Source organism: Neolamprologus brichardi, chromosome 16 (genome assembly GCF_056152115.1).
Source record: "Neolamprologus brichardi isolate AB-2024 chromosome 16, ASM5615211v1, whole genome shotgun sequence".
Taxonomy (NCBI): Eukaryota; Metazoa; Chordata; class Actinopteri; order Cichliformes; family Cichlidae; genus Neolamprologus; species Neolamprologus brichardi.
Genome location: NC_142119.1, coordinates 10,067,195 through 10,081,883, shown reverse-complemented (window position 1 = coordinate 10,081,883; position 14,689 = coordinate 10,067,195). Strand labels below are relative to the sequence as shown.

Here is a 14,689-nt window from a genome sequence, read left to right as displayed (position 1 = left end):
AGTTTAAGAATATAATCCACCCACTGTTATCATCGTCAATGCCCTGTACCAACACAGAGCAGAGCAGCTATCTGAACGCTACCCCAACAGAGGTCGATTATCTTGTTAATAATTTCACCTCCTCACTACGTACGACTCTGGATACTGTAGCTCCAGTGAAAACTAAGGTCTCTAATCAGAAGTACCTGACTCCGTGGTATAATTCTCAAACACGTACTCTAAAGCAGATGACTCGTAATCTGGAGAGGAAATGGCGTGTCACAAATTTAGAGGATCATCATTTAGCCTGGAGAAATAGTTTGTTGCTTTATAAGAAAGCCCTCCGCAAAGCCAGAACATCTTACTATTCGTCACAGATTGAAGAAAATAAGAACAACCCCAGGTTTCTCTTCAGCACTGTAGGCAGGTTGACAAAAAGTCAGAGCTCTTTTGAGCCAACCATCCCTTTAACGTTAACTAGTAATGACTTCATGAACTTCTTCACAAATAAAATTTTTATCATTAGAGAAAAAATTACCAATAATCATCCCACAGATGTAATATTATCTACAGCTACTCTTAGTACCATTGATGTTAAGTTAGACTCTTTTTCTCCAATTGATCTTTCCGAGTTAACTTCAATAATTACTTCCTCCAAACCATCAACGTGTCTTTTAGACCCCATTCCTACAAAACTGCTCAAAGAAGTCCTGCCATTAATTAATTCTTCGATCTTATATATGATCAACCTATCTCTAATAATCGGCTATGTACCACAGGCCTTCAAGCTGGCTGTAGTTAAACCTTTACTCAAAAAGCCATCTCTATACCCAGCAGTCTTAGCTAATTATAGGCCAATCTCCAACCTTCCTTTCATATCAAACATGCTTGAAAGACTAGTTGTCAAACAGCTAACAGATCATCTGCAGAGGAATGGTTTATTTGAAGAGTTTCAGTCAGGTTTCAGAGTTCATCACAGCACAGAAACAGCTTTAGTGAAGGTTACAAATGATCTTCTTATGGCCTCTGACAGTGGTCTCATCTCTGTGCTTGTCCTGCTAGACCTTAGTGCAGCATTCGATACTGTTGACCATAATATCCTATTAGAGCGATTAGAACATGCTGTAGGTATTACAGGTACTGCACTGCAGTGGTTTGTATCATATCTATCTAATAGACTCCAATTTGTGCATGTAAATGGAGAGTCCTCTTCACACACTGAGGTTAATTATGGAGTTCCACAGGGTTCAGTTCTAGGACCAATTCTGTTTACATTATACATGCTTCCCTTAGGCAGCATCATTAGAAGACATAGCATAGATTTTCACTGCTATGCAGATGACACCCAGCTCTATCTGTCCATGAAGCCAGATAACACACACCAATTAGTTAAACTGCAGGAATGTCTTAAAGACATAAAGGCCTGGATGGCCGCTAATTTTCTGCTTCTTAATTCAGATAAAACTGAGGTTATTGTACTCGGCGCTGAAAAGCTTAAAAATATGGTATCTAACCAGATTCTTACTCTGGTTGGCATTACATTGGCCTCCAGTAACACTGTGAGGAACCTTGGAGTCATTTTTGACCAGGATATGTCCTTCAACGTACATATTAAACAAATATGTAAGACTGCGTTCTTCCATTTGCGCAACATCTCTAAAATTAGAAATATCCTGTCTCAGAGTGACGCTGAAAAACTAGTTCATGCATTTATTACTTCCAGGCTGGACTACTGCAATTCATTATTATCAGGATGTCCAAAAAACTCACTGAAAAGCCTTCAGCTAATCCAAAATGCTGCAGCAAAAGTCCTGACAGGGACTAGAAAGAGAGAGCATATTTCTCCTGTTTTGGCTTCCCTTCATTAGCTTCCTGTTAAATCCAAAATTGAATTCAAAATCCTGCTCCTCACATACAAGGTCTTAAATAATCAGGCCCCATCTTATCTTAATGACCTTGTAGTACCATATCACCCTATTAGAGCACTTCGCTCTCACTCTGCAGGCCTACTTGTTGTTCCTAGAGTATTTAAAAGTAGAATGGGAGGGAGAGCCTTCAGTTCTCAGGCCCCTGTGGATCCAGCTTCCAGTTTGGATTCAGGAGACAGACACTATCTCTACTTTTAAGATTAGGCTTAAAACTTTCCATTTTGCTAAAGCATATAGTTTGGGCTGGACCAGGTGACCCTGAATCCTCCCTTAGTTATGCTGCAATAGACGTAGGCTGCCGGGGGATTCCCATGATGCATTGAGTTTTTCCTTTCCAGTCACCTTTCTCACTCACTATGTATTAATAGACTTCTCTGCATTGAATCATATCTGTTATTAACCTCTGTCTCTCTTCCACAGCATGTCTTTTATCCTGTTTTCCTTCTCTCACCCCAACCGGTCGCAGCAGATGGCCGCCCCTCCCTGAGCCTGGTTCTGCCGGAGGTTTCTTCCTGTTAAAAGGGAGTTTTTCCTTCCCACTGTCGCCAAAGTGCTTGCTCATAGGGGGTCATATGATTGTTGGGTTTTTCTCTGTATCTATGAAGCGCCTTGAGGCGACTTTTGTTGTGATTTGGTGCTATATAAATAAAATTGAATTGAATTGAATTGAATTCTCAAACATTCGAACATGTCAGAAATTTTTAGTATATGCACCTGTGGTATTGATTTGAAAATCCTAGGTAACTTCTTTCGTCTGGCATTCACAAGATGTTCAGAAAACTTGACCTCTGACGTCCTGTTGCAGTATTTAGCAGAGGTGGGACATAAAATACAAATACTTCCTTACAAAGTATAATAATTTGTTACTTTATTTAAATAGAATATTCAGGTATCCATACTTCACTAGTTTTTCTGTAAACGTATTACTTTTACTTTCTACATGTAGCGTTTATACTCAGGGGTTGCGATGAGCTGGAAAATGCGCAAACATCAGAAAACACACAAACTGAGTGCAGTTTGTTGCACAGTGTGACCATGTTAACAGAGTCAGCAGATTTCTTTCCTCGTTTAGGAAATAGGCTCGTTTTCCAGTTGCACACATTTGTCGTAGAACAGAGTGGCCGCATTTCACCAGGGCTCTTGGATTGGGAGGGTGTTGTTTCACAAGGTGGTGTCCACAGATGCTTCCCTAAGAGGGTGGGGAGCTCTATTCGTTTGTACATAAGTGAGAGGGTCCTGGACCACAGCGCAGCACAAGCTGTGTCTCTAAGAGTCACCCATGCTCTGGGCCATCTGAACCTGGGAGTAGAGGGAATGGAACTTGCACCCTTTGATAGTGGCTCAGATTTGGGATCTTTTTGCCTCCCTCTTCAGGTAGGAGGAGAAGTGATTCATCCATGCACAGATCTGTGGTGCCTTCATGTTTACCTGCTGAAAGGCCACATTTGATAGCTAAGGGTTCGGCCCCAACTGTTAAGGATGTGGATATGAAATTTCTTTGATATAAGACTGCATTGCTTCTCACTTTGGCTACTGCAAAGAAAGCGGGTGACTTTCATGCTCTGTCCATGCATCCCTCCTGCAGTCTTCTCATGATGGCCCGAGATTAGTATTTCGCCCAAGTTCTGCTTATTTACCCAAAGTCATTCCTGCAATGGTGAAATTTGAGCTGCTGAGCTTTTGCTCCCCTCCTTTCGAGTGTTGTGTGGAGGAGAGGATGCATTCTCTGTGTTCTACGTAACTACGCTGAGCACACTCAGAATGTGTGCTTATGTGACAAGTTGTTTGTCTGCTTCGCTAATCCAGCCAGAGGTGAAGCTCTGTCTAAACAGAGGCTGCCCCACTGGATTATAGAAGCTATCTCACTGGCGTACAGCACCAGGTATGGAAGAAATATAGTATCATCAGAATTCAAGTATTTTTAGACATTGAATTTATAACACTGAATTTTTATCCTCCAAATTTCCCTGCAAAAATATTCACCTGCAAAAAATTCACCTGCAAAAATTCACCTGCAAAAAGTTCACCTGAAAAAAATTCACCTGCAAAATTTCACCTGCAAAAATTAAACTGCAAAAGTGATGAACTTGAATGACCCAAGCCAGAGCAATCAGCAGTAGATCGAGTCGAGCGGCTCTCAGCCAATTAAATTACGCTGTTTGATCACATGACACCATTAGCCTGCAGTGTGTCTCCTAAAAGAGAGCTGTTTAAAGGTGAGTGATTAAGTTTTTCTCCTAAATAGAGATCATTACAGAACATCCTACTTACAATCCCATTTATTTTAATTTTATTTTATCATCTACTCGAACTAAGGAAAACGTTTGACTAATTCAAAGACAATTTCCACGCCTCCCCTGCCTGTCTGCAGAGGCAGTTTTGAATTTAGGAGCAGCAAGATGGAAGCGGCAAGCCCTGGCGATTCTCCGGTAAGTATATTGTTTTTTATCTTCAACTTTGTCTTTTAAAACGTTAATTTTATTTAAATCCGTTGCTCACGTATAAAGTACACAGACGGGGTCTTTGCTCAACTCGTCTGAGGCGCATCTCACTAAGCGCTACATGCTAGCATCCTGCTAACCGAGCTACCCTTTACATGCTGTGCTTTAGAAAATAGGATACTCGTTAAAAAAAAATACTCCGCAGATATTGATAGAGAGACGAACACTGCAAATATAATGTTGGAAACGAGAACGGCCTTTGGTGAAGGGGTAAAATACACCATGAATAAAGCCATAGAGTGAATGGCTGCCATGGTTGCAGAACGGCCTGATTTAATGACAAAAATGGGGAAGAGTGAGATGAAGTGAACCAAAGCCACAAAACACGGTCAGACAAGGCGGCAAAAGGGCAGTGATCTGTCCGTCAGTATGAAGTTAGTGTGTGCTTTGGTGAACAAAAACTCGAGACCGGTAGCAGGAAGATGGGAGACTCGTATTTCACTGGAATAGTGGTGAATTAAAACATCCTTTGTTGGGGACATTTAGGTGTAAATGCATCCATACAGGCAAGACAGAGGCATCCCAGACAGTGAAGAAAACAAGGCAAACATTAGAAATATTAAAACGGAAATATAGGATTAATATAACATACAATTAGGGAAAATGTAAGGAACACAATGTAAATGATATTGTAAAGTCATTAAAACAGCATGGCTTAACAGCATAAAGGGCGCACTTTAAGCCCTAGAAATTCCCGCTTTCCATGGCGTCCAACGAAGTTATATTGCCTGGAATGAGCATTGTCCATAATGAAGGCCATCATTCTTCTTGTGGCTTCATCAACAGTGCTCCCTCCGATCTCTGCCACAACAGCAACCTTAGGACATGCAAGGACAATAATTTTACTGACAGTAGTACCATCAGTCACACCTAAAAGAAAGCAAGCACAGCTACACAGTAATTAGGCTCTATAATATTGATGCTAATTGACTGAGAAAGAGTTAGGTGTCAAAGTCAAACACTGTCTGATGCAAATGCAAAGAGCTAAATGATTCACCAAAAGTAATTTTTTAAGTTTTGGGTTTGGCATGGCACAACTTATAACTAGGTAATGTTTGGAGAAGTTCTTTTATTAACAAAAATAGCAACTTTTGTTCAGCTCTCCTCCCACTCCTTCATTGCACTGACCATGTTCGAACAAACAGCAACTTTCCTTGATCATAACTGCTAGCATGAAACACAGACTGATTGAGGCATTAAATGCTGAATATTGTTATTACATCATTATTATTTACCACTTCTTTTAGGAAGACAGGGTCTGTCAGTTTTTGCTCCAGTGCTGCCACATCTGCTACTGTCCGGATGGGAAATACAGCACCCTCGGGTAATACTGCAGCAACTGGTCCATCACGTTGTGTAAGGAGAGACTGTGGACCCTCTGAGTGTCCTTAATGTCTTCCAGGAGGGTTAGAACACGTACAAACATGCTTGTATTGGTGGCTTGTAGAAGTTGTCTTGGAACTGGTTGTGAAACCACAGGTGAAGGAGTTGAGGGTTGTAGCGGCTGAACAAATGGATGAGTGATGTTCAACCACCAACTTCAGTTTGGTGGTTGCTCTATGGGATGTGTATATATGTCCCATATATATGTGTTGCACCGAGTGAAACATCTGAAAGGTAACAAACAGTTATATCTATAACTTGTATTCCCTGAAGGAGAGGAACAATGTTAAACACAAGATTTCCGTGCCTTGCAGCTTGGCTCAATGAAGAGCAACTAACTAAGAGATGGCTGTAATAACAGGGGGATATATGCAGGCATAAAGATCTGTGTGGATGTCATTACAGGTCATTTGTCTTAAAGGCGTGAATAAAAGTTTCTTTCTGAACACCTTGAGAACAGACGAAGAAAAAAGTCACCTATAATTTTCAATTTTTTACCATTGGTGCATTAAGTATTTACTAAAAATCTTGCACATGTTTGAATTTCAGTGGCCTTGACATGAGGGAGCACAAAGTCAGGATCAAATTTTCTAAAAGTCTTATAATCACAATAAGATAAGAACATACAAATGACTTTAAAAGTCTCAGACAAGTTTGAATCTCTGTGACCCTTGCCCTCAAGGTCAGAATTCATGTTTTTTGTTTTTTTTTTCAAATTTATCCTGTAACGCAAACTGGTGTTCATTCTGCCCAGCACAATGCACCCACCCATAGTATTTCAGTGTTCGGTAATTTATTTAATTTCAGCATTCTGTGTCACCACACGCAGCTCTCCAATCTCAGCTTCCTCCTTCTCCAGATCCTGGCACAATTACAGGGGGGCATGATCCAAAGATGATCTACCCCTGGCACTGCTGCCTGAATGCACTGCATCACCCCTACCCTGCAGCTAAGCCACAGACCATACTCCATCATGTATACTATAGGTACATCTACTAGGAGGCCAAGGGGTAGTACTGGCGACTTCCAGTATTTGTAAATATAGTGATATGAGTGCATTTATCTTAATTTAATGATCAGTCAGTCACAGTAAAATCACCAACAACAATCATTAAAACTGGAGCAGAAAGGGAATGTATAAAAAGTGTAGGTGGGTGTGATCACAGGTACGTCAGTTTGGTGTGTGGGCAAGAATTCGACCCAAGTAACTCCACCCAAATACTGCTACACAGAATGCAACTGTGTGTTTGCATCTTACTTGGCAGGTGGAGTGTGTGTCGGTCAGGGTGGAGAGGTAATGGCCAAGTCAGCATCCTGGAAGGTGGGTGATTGGAGAGAGTCCAACCTGGTTCATCCAGAGAAGTGCAAGGGCAGGGGGCTGACGGGTGTAAAGATTTGAGAGTCTTACACTGAAAAAAGTCTAACATGCAGTCATTCATTCAATCTAATAAGTGCCATTCAAAACAGAATAAAATCATTGATTTGATTGTGAAACCCTTTCTTTTTGCATTTTAAAATACCACTTTTGATTTGGATGAAACTAAATATCTGTACAAAGGACACAACGCAAAGTTTTTGATTTCTCTCAAAACATATATTTCTTTTCATGTTGAACAGATAATATCTTTAATTTGAGTCAAAGTGATTTGCACTTGAACACGCCCACCAGAAATAGACCGGGACCCATTTTTATTCTGCATGGCTGCTGGAAACGTCGTGTCACATCTTTGATTAATTTCATCTGAAAATAAACGTAAGTAAAGCCAAGTGTGTTACAAAAGCTTTTATAATTTGTATTGCCAAAATTGCAGAAAATAACCCCATTTAAGCTGGGTCGACAGCCACCCCCAATTTTTGCATGATTGTAGCTGCTAGCTACAAGCTAGCTAGCTATCCGGCGCGACGTTAGAACTGGTAACCAGCAACCGACCATCACAGTCGGGAATGCAAGTTAGGCAAAAAGCCGTTTTTTACCAGTATACTAACTAGCTAGAGTTACCACGATGCATCGGTGGTGGATACAGCTAGCTAGCATAAGTTCATAGTTCATAACATGCATAGTATAACTCCGTGCTCCACTTCGTTTGAATTTTTCTGGTGAGCTCGCGGTTTCTAGACACAAGCTTGTGTTTGTGCGCGCACGTTTGTCTGTCTCTCTTCATATAAATATCTGTGTGTTTTGTGTGTGTACACCGAGCGCAAAAGATAATTATTAATGTGCATGATTTAGAGACAGAAATAACAAGCCAGCATATAAGATCAATGACAGACTAATTCCTTCAATTGACTTTCAGGCGCGGCTCGGAAAAATGTGCATTTTCTGAAGAAATTTTAATTTTAACAGCAAAAAATTTACCCTATGCCAAACTTAGTTGCTAATGGCTGGTCTGTAGACTGTCTGGTAAACCTAAATCAAATTATAGTACTAGCTTTTTATAAGGATGTGTATGTCATGTTACGTATTTCTTGGTTTTTCTATGTTATGTGTTTTATAGAGAAGTAACATTATTCTTTTTTTTCTATATGCTTTCAGAACCACAGATCGCTCCATCCATTCCATGGCTGAAGCATACATTTTCATTTAATCTGAACAGGTATCATTTTGCATTTACACTGCACATCCTTTTTAAACATTTCATAATAATCTAGACCCTCCCTCATTATCCTGTCATTCACCTTGCTGATGTGTTGGCACTATTGTGTGCAATAATTGCTCTCCCGGCTTCACCCAGGTGTGTGCTCAGTGCTGGTTGTGTAGGGAGATGTGCCCCATTTCCCCTTTTTTAGTCTTCGTAATTGAAAAGCACTCTGAAAATCACTTTTGTAGTAGTAAGTAATATTGCTATTGCATTAGTTACATCCGTTGTGTGAGTTAGTAAGAGATCCTTGTCCACTAATTTCCTCTGTCCAGTTATAAATGCAGCAACATTTTCTATGGAGGGCAAAGGGAACATTTCATTTTGGTTGTGTCCTGTTATTTTGGAGTGTAACTACTTAAAGAGTAACTGAAGCCTAACAACTTGTTTTGCTTAGAAACGGTTATAATGGGTTTTTACAATGCAATCTTTCAGTTTTGGGCAGTTTTTGACATTTCTGTGTCAACTTGTTAAATTCTACCCTTTTTGGTCTAACTCTTACACATGGTTTACATTGGCCACAGGAACACTTCGAAGTGGTGCGCTTAGGAAAATCATACACTGTCCGCTGCTCCGCTGTTCACACCAGATGCATATTTCTCCACAACGGTCCAAAAGCGCTTCTGTTCATCTGTTTATTCAGAGCTAAAAACCCCCCCCCCACATTTACTATTATTACTCAAAGCCAGTAACTGGCTTTGAGTAATAAAATATCTGTTTGAGACCAACCACTTGTCATTCATTCGGAAGCTACATTCATTTATATTTTTCCAAAATGATTTGGCGACCCCAAGAATTATCTCGCGACCCCAATTGGGGTTGGGACCCCAAGGTTGCGAATGTGTCTTAGAGACTATGCTGGTGACTGGCATGTACCGCTGACGTAGGCATGAACTGCTTTCAGCCAATCACAAAATTCAAATGCAATAGCCACCTTTCAACCCTAAGAGGGCAGCACTAAGACATTTTTAGACCAAAAAGTGTAGAATTTAACAAGTTTACATGAAATTGTAAAAGAAATGCCCAGTAACTGAAAGGTTTCATAGGTAAAGACTCACTAATACAGTTTATAAGCAGAAAAAAGCTGTTTTGAGGGTGAATTGCTGTTTAAGTAGTGCGACGTGTCAATCACAGCTCAGCCTGCCACCCACATGAATGCTGATCCATCAGGCACCGCTCCCTTCTGAGGCATTTCTTCAAACAGAGTTTGACTAGGGATGTAATCTTGGGGGGGAATTACTCTCAACACAAAAAGGAAAAGCCCTCCATTATTTTCTCATTCTCATACTGATGGAAGGGGGTGGTCAAATAAATTGTCATTGCAGCAGATGGACAAATTCATTTTTGGAATTCTATATATCGAACCAATACAAACATTACCTGTTTGGGAATTTAATATATTCCCTTTGTTTCCTCAGTTATCGGATGTGGAAATGCAAGGACTGCAGCCTGTCATTTTCAGGAAAATCTGAGCTACTACAACATTATCGACTTGATCATCGGTTTCATGGCAGGCACCGTCCTTACCCATGCATCCATGAAAATTGCCCCTGTTCATCCAGGACATGGAACGGTCTACAAAAACATCTAGCTAGGAACCATCTTTCTCAGGAGTCCACACAACAAGCCTCTTCATTCAAGTGCTACATTTGTGACCACAATCAGCTTTCCACAGAGTATGATTTTTTTCAACATATCAATCAACATTTAAAAAAAAATGAACTTGTCTCTTGTATGTTTAATGGTTGCTCATACAAAAGCAATATATATGGCAGTTTCAAGACCCATAAATGGAGAAAACATAATTCATGCACTGTTAAAGACTTAAAAAGTGGAATATTTGTCACATCCTCTATCAGCTGCTATCCTACAGACTCGTTGAACTCTGAATTGGATGAGCCAACCATCACAGACTCAAGAGATTTTGAAAAGGAAGTTGAACTGAAATTAGCTTTAAGATTCGCAAACTTAATTGTGAACTTAACACTGCACAGTAGTGTGTTTGCATGCATGTGTGCATGTGTATGTGCACATGCATGTGCATGTGTGCTTGGTTATTTTGCTTGGTTGGCCTGCAGTGGTATTCTACATTCAAAAATTATAAGAACACCCATTTGAAAGGGAGATTTAAGTTGATTTCATTGATACATGTGTAGATTTTTTTTACATTGTACAGGCACAGTGCACATATAAACGTTTTTGAGTACTTGCAAATTGGTTTAAAAAGAGTTTTTATAATGGTTTTATGCCAGTTTTTGACAGGTTGCAGGTTTTATACTGGTTTTCAAAAGATTGCAGGTTTTATAAAAAAAACATTTCTCTAATCATTTCTGCCGTAGCACTAAATCTGTATATTACTAATCCTCTCTATTGATTTATAGTTAAAATGGTTTGGAACAATAAATAATTTTGAAATAATTGGTTGGCCATTTGTCTTGTTTTTTATAGGAATGCAGAGCATTTTTGAACTGAAATAAAATGAAATGTAAAAAATATAGTTTGAATATATGTAAATCAATTACCTGGCTTCAACACAAACATATTAGTTCATGTTAATTTGGTTCGATGTGAATACATTAGGTTGGTTAAATTTCAATATATTAGCTTGGTTCAATAATTAAAATATGGTTCTATGTAAAAAAATCAATTTGGATCAATGCAAAATTTAAAATTTCAGTCAAGTCTAGTAATATTGTTTATATCAACATAAAAGTATCAGGTCATATCAAGTGACTCAATTTGGATTCTATGAAGTCAAATATTTTGGATGTGACAATTGGACATCATTTTTTTTAATTTGAGTAGGGTTATTCTTTTTACAGTGTAACGTAGTGACCAACATCCTTAGAATGCAAGCCTTAGCTAAGTGTGATGATGGTTTCAAGAGATGACTAGAGGCACAACACAGAAACAAAGAGCATGAAGCAAAGGCAGCCTGTTACTAATGTGAGGTTAGCTGACGAACTGGTGGAGAAGACTTGGTCCTAAATACTACTGTGCTGATTGTCCTCGATCTCTATCGGGTGAGCTGAGCAGGTGGACTGATGAGGGCTCCACCCAGAGGTGGATACACTGGGAAACAGTGGAAAAACACAGGTAGCTCATCATGACACTTATCAGCCAATGTGGAAGCTGAATCATGTATACACACATAAAATCTAGACATTAGAATAATTTAATTTACTCTGCATTTCTTATTCAACATAATAATTAGACTTATACTATGTATTTTTGATTAAAAAGATGATCTACTATTAGCAAAAGCACATACAGATAGACCCTGTTGTAGCACTCTGTATCACTTTAACATTTCACTACCTGGGCCCACATCCTCAATTTATGTTTCACAGCATTTTAGTAGGTAAAAGTGAATGCTTTGACATAAATTTAGCTGCGGTTTGGGGAAGGGGACTGGCAATGACTCCCGGGCCTGGCAGATCCCCATGTACTAAATAGAAATGAAGAAGTTAAAGAATTGAGAACAAGGAGGGAAAGGGGGTGGGACACGTAAATGAGAATGAACAGCTTGCAGAACAGGGGGAACCTATATAAATGACAACCGGAAGGAGCGTGTTTGTAGGCGTGGTCCTGCTCCTGAAATTCCAATTCACTGGCTGGGCCCACGTCCTCATTTTAGGCTTGACAGCGTTTTAGTAGGTAAAGGGGAATGCTTTGACATGAATTGAGCTTCGGTTTGGGGAAGGCCTCGAAGGGGACTGGCAATGGCTCCCGGGACTGGCAGATCCCCGTGTACTAAATAGAAGCGAAGAAGTTAAAGAATAGAGAACAAGGAGGGAGGGAGGGTGGGGCACGTAAACGAGAATGATCAGCTTGCAGAACGGGGGAACCTAAATAGATGACAGCCGGAAGGAGCATGTTTGGAGGTGTGGTCCAGCTCCTGAAATTCCGATACATAATCTCCAAAAAAAGCTAGATATTAAGTATAGCTGTTAGGATGTTAAGTTGTTTTAAAACTCTCTCTGATGTAATGAGAGGTAAGGGACTTAAATAATGATACCAAAATCTACTTACCAATAAAACTGCATCTCAATTTGACAAGTGAGTAAAAACAATACACACGCTTAATTTAGACCATGAGCACCACGAGTAGAAAGATGCTGTATTAACCATGAACCGATTTAACAAAGAAGCTCAACACAGCATTCGACTTTCATTGTCATGTATGGAGTCGGGAAAAAGCAGGTGAGGTAGCAGCAGAAGTCCTGGCAGATGTCACTGATGGAGACCATCCAATTGCCCTAGTGATGTTAACAGAAAATACAAATTAAAGTTATTGTCACATCAGTATGAGCAGAGTTTTCTTAAGTGCTGTCTTACATCCGTTTCTGCTTTTAAAACCCTCTACATGAGTTCTGGAAGTCTGAAAGATCTTAAGGTATTCAGCTGTATCTGCAGTTTACCTTTCGGCTCAATATGCCCCAAAGACCTGAATCACACAACACAGCACAGCAGGTCAGTTTAAGATTTTTACACATCAGGAAGGTAAATAAAAACATTCCTTTATTTCAGTTTCAGCAGGCCAGACTATATCACAATGTCCTTCAATCAGGCAATCAAAAAAGACCATAAAAACACTTTCAAACTTCAGTGAATTAAAATAATATTTTACTCTGTTTAAAGCCTGTGTATATTTAAAATATATATTACCCTCTTTGGTTACTCTGTGTCATGGTTAATTACTTTACAGAAAATACCAGTTACATGATTGTATGATCTCTTTTGATTTTTTTGTCTTTAATTTTCTCAGTAAAACAGCTACAGCATATGTGCAGAATAGCATAGCTTTTGCACTCTTTCACTGGTTAATTTTAGGGTTATTACAAAAGTATTCAAATATTTTACAAAAATGTGCATTTGACATAAAGAGTGGACATATAGCACCACCCAGTCTTTTGTCACTGGGTGGTGACAAAAGACTGGTATAATATTTAAACTTTGAGTTGTTGGTACTTTTTAAATGTAGCTAACTGACAGTGCATGTTTCCAGTCTTAATGCATTGTGGTCACCTGCATGTAAATGGAGTGGTTCTTACTTAGCAAACCACATCTCACAAACACACATTCATAAAAGTACTTTTTTTAACATCCGTTTTCTGACTGACATACTCACAAATTCATCATGTAAAATCTAATCAAGTTTCCCTTTCTTGCCCATGAATGCTTTGGCATGTTGACTGGAGCAGCTAAGTATTGAGCTACCAACCTACCACTAAAGCTGGGCATACACTGTCCGATACACTGTGCGATTTTTCTGCCCCATTTTGAGACGATTTTTCACTCGTTCGACTATTTTGGGGAACGCCCCAAGTTTTGCCTTAATCGTGTGTTCTGCATCGTGTAGTATACGCATGGGGTAATGAGAAGCGATTAACACCTCACGACCAGCTCCTGATAATCCCTCTTGAGTTTATTTGTAACACCAAGTGCTGCTAAACAGACCAGGGAATATTTAACATAACTCTTCTAGAGGTCATTATTTTATTTTGGATGCTTACATTATTTTACTTGGCATGCAGACACAAAATATTTCACAAAACTCAGAAACTGCTAGGGTAAGCAACATTAGCCCTTTAGATCATCCCACAGATTTTCAATGGGATTCAACTCAGGGATTTCTGCAGTCAGTCAGTGCCAATCAATTCAATACCTGAATGCTAAAGCATTCATCATTCAGGTAGTAACTCACCAGGATTGATGTATGTTTGGGTTGTTTCATGTTGGAAGACAATGCGACGACCCAGCTGTCGCCTGCTCAAGATTTTCACATTTCTTTCTTTCTTCATGATTAGTTCCACCTTGATGGGATTCCCAGTTCCAGATGCACTGAATCAACCAAACAGCATAATACTCACTCCACTTTTTTAGTGTGGGGATGGTGTTCTTTTTGGGTTGTACACCTCTCCAGTATGAATATTTTTTCTCCAGGTTGTGTTTAGCATACGTCAGACTGGCTTCACAATGTCTCATCAGCGAGTTTTTATCGGTCCGCATGCTGGTGTGAAATAATTCTGTTATTGTGCACGAATAAAAATAATAATTTGTGCTTTCTAAAGAAAACTTTCAAATGTTTCTTTGAAAAATGTTTGCTCTTTTAAAAAAGCACTAGGAAAATTTATAAAACCTTAACTTTAAAATGGAGACAAATAATTGTGACCTCATCTGCTTATGAAGAGTACATTATAATTATATTCTAATACATTGTAATAGAGTAATAAGTATAATATATAATAGACTGATCAAT

The 14,689-nt window shown here is 39.3% G+C and overlaps 1 long non-coding RNA gene across 1 annotated transcript; it reads right to left on the bottom strand.

Moving 5' to 3' along the window:
- Nucleotides 1-4,838: 4,838 nt before the first annotated feature.
- LOC148098155 (uncharacterized) lies at nt 4,839-7,336 on the bottom strand. The gene is made up of 3 exons (XR_015716582.1): nt 7,050-7,336; nt 5,644-6,018; nt 4,839-5,225 (listed from the first exon to the last, which is right to left on the bottom strand). It is a non-coding gene; the product is annotated as an uncharacterized LOC148098155 (long non-coding RNA).
- Between the last annotated feature and the right edge of the window lie 7,353 nt (nt 7,337-14,689).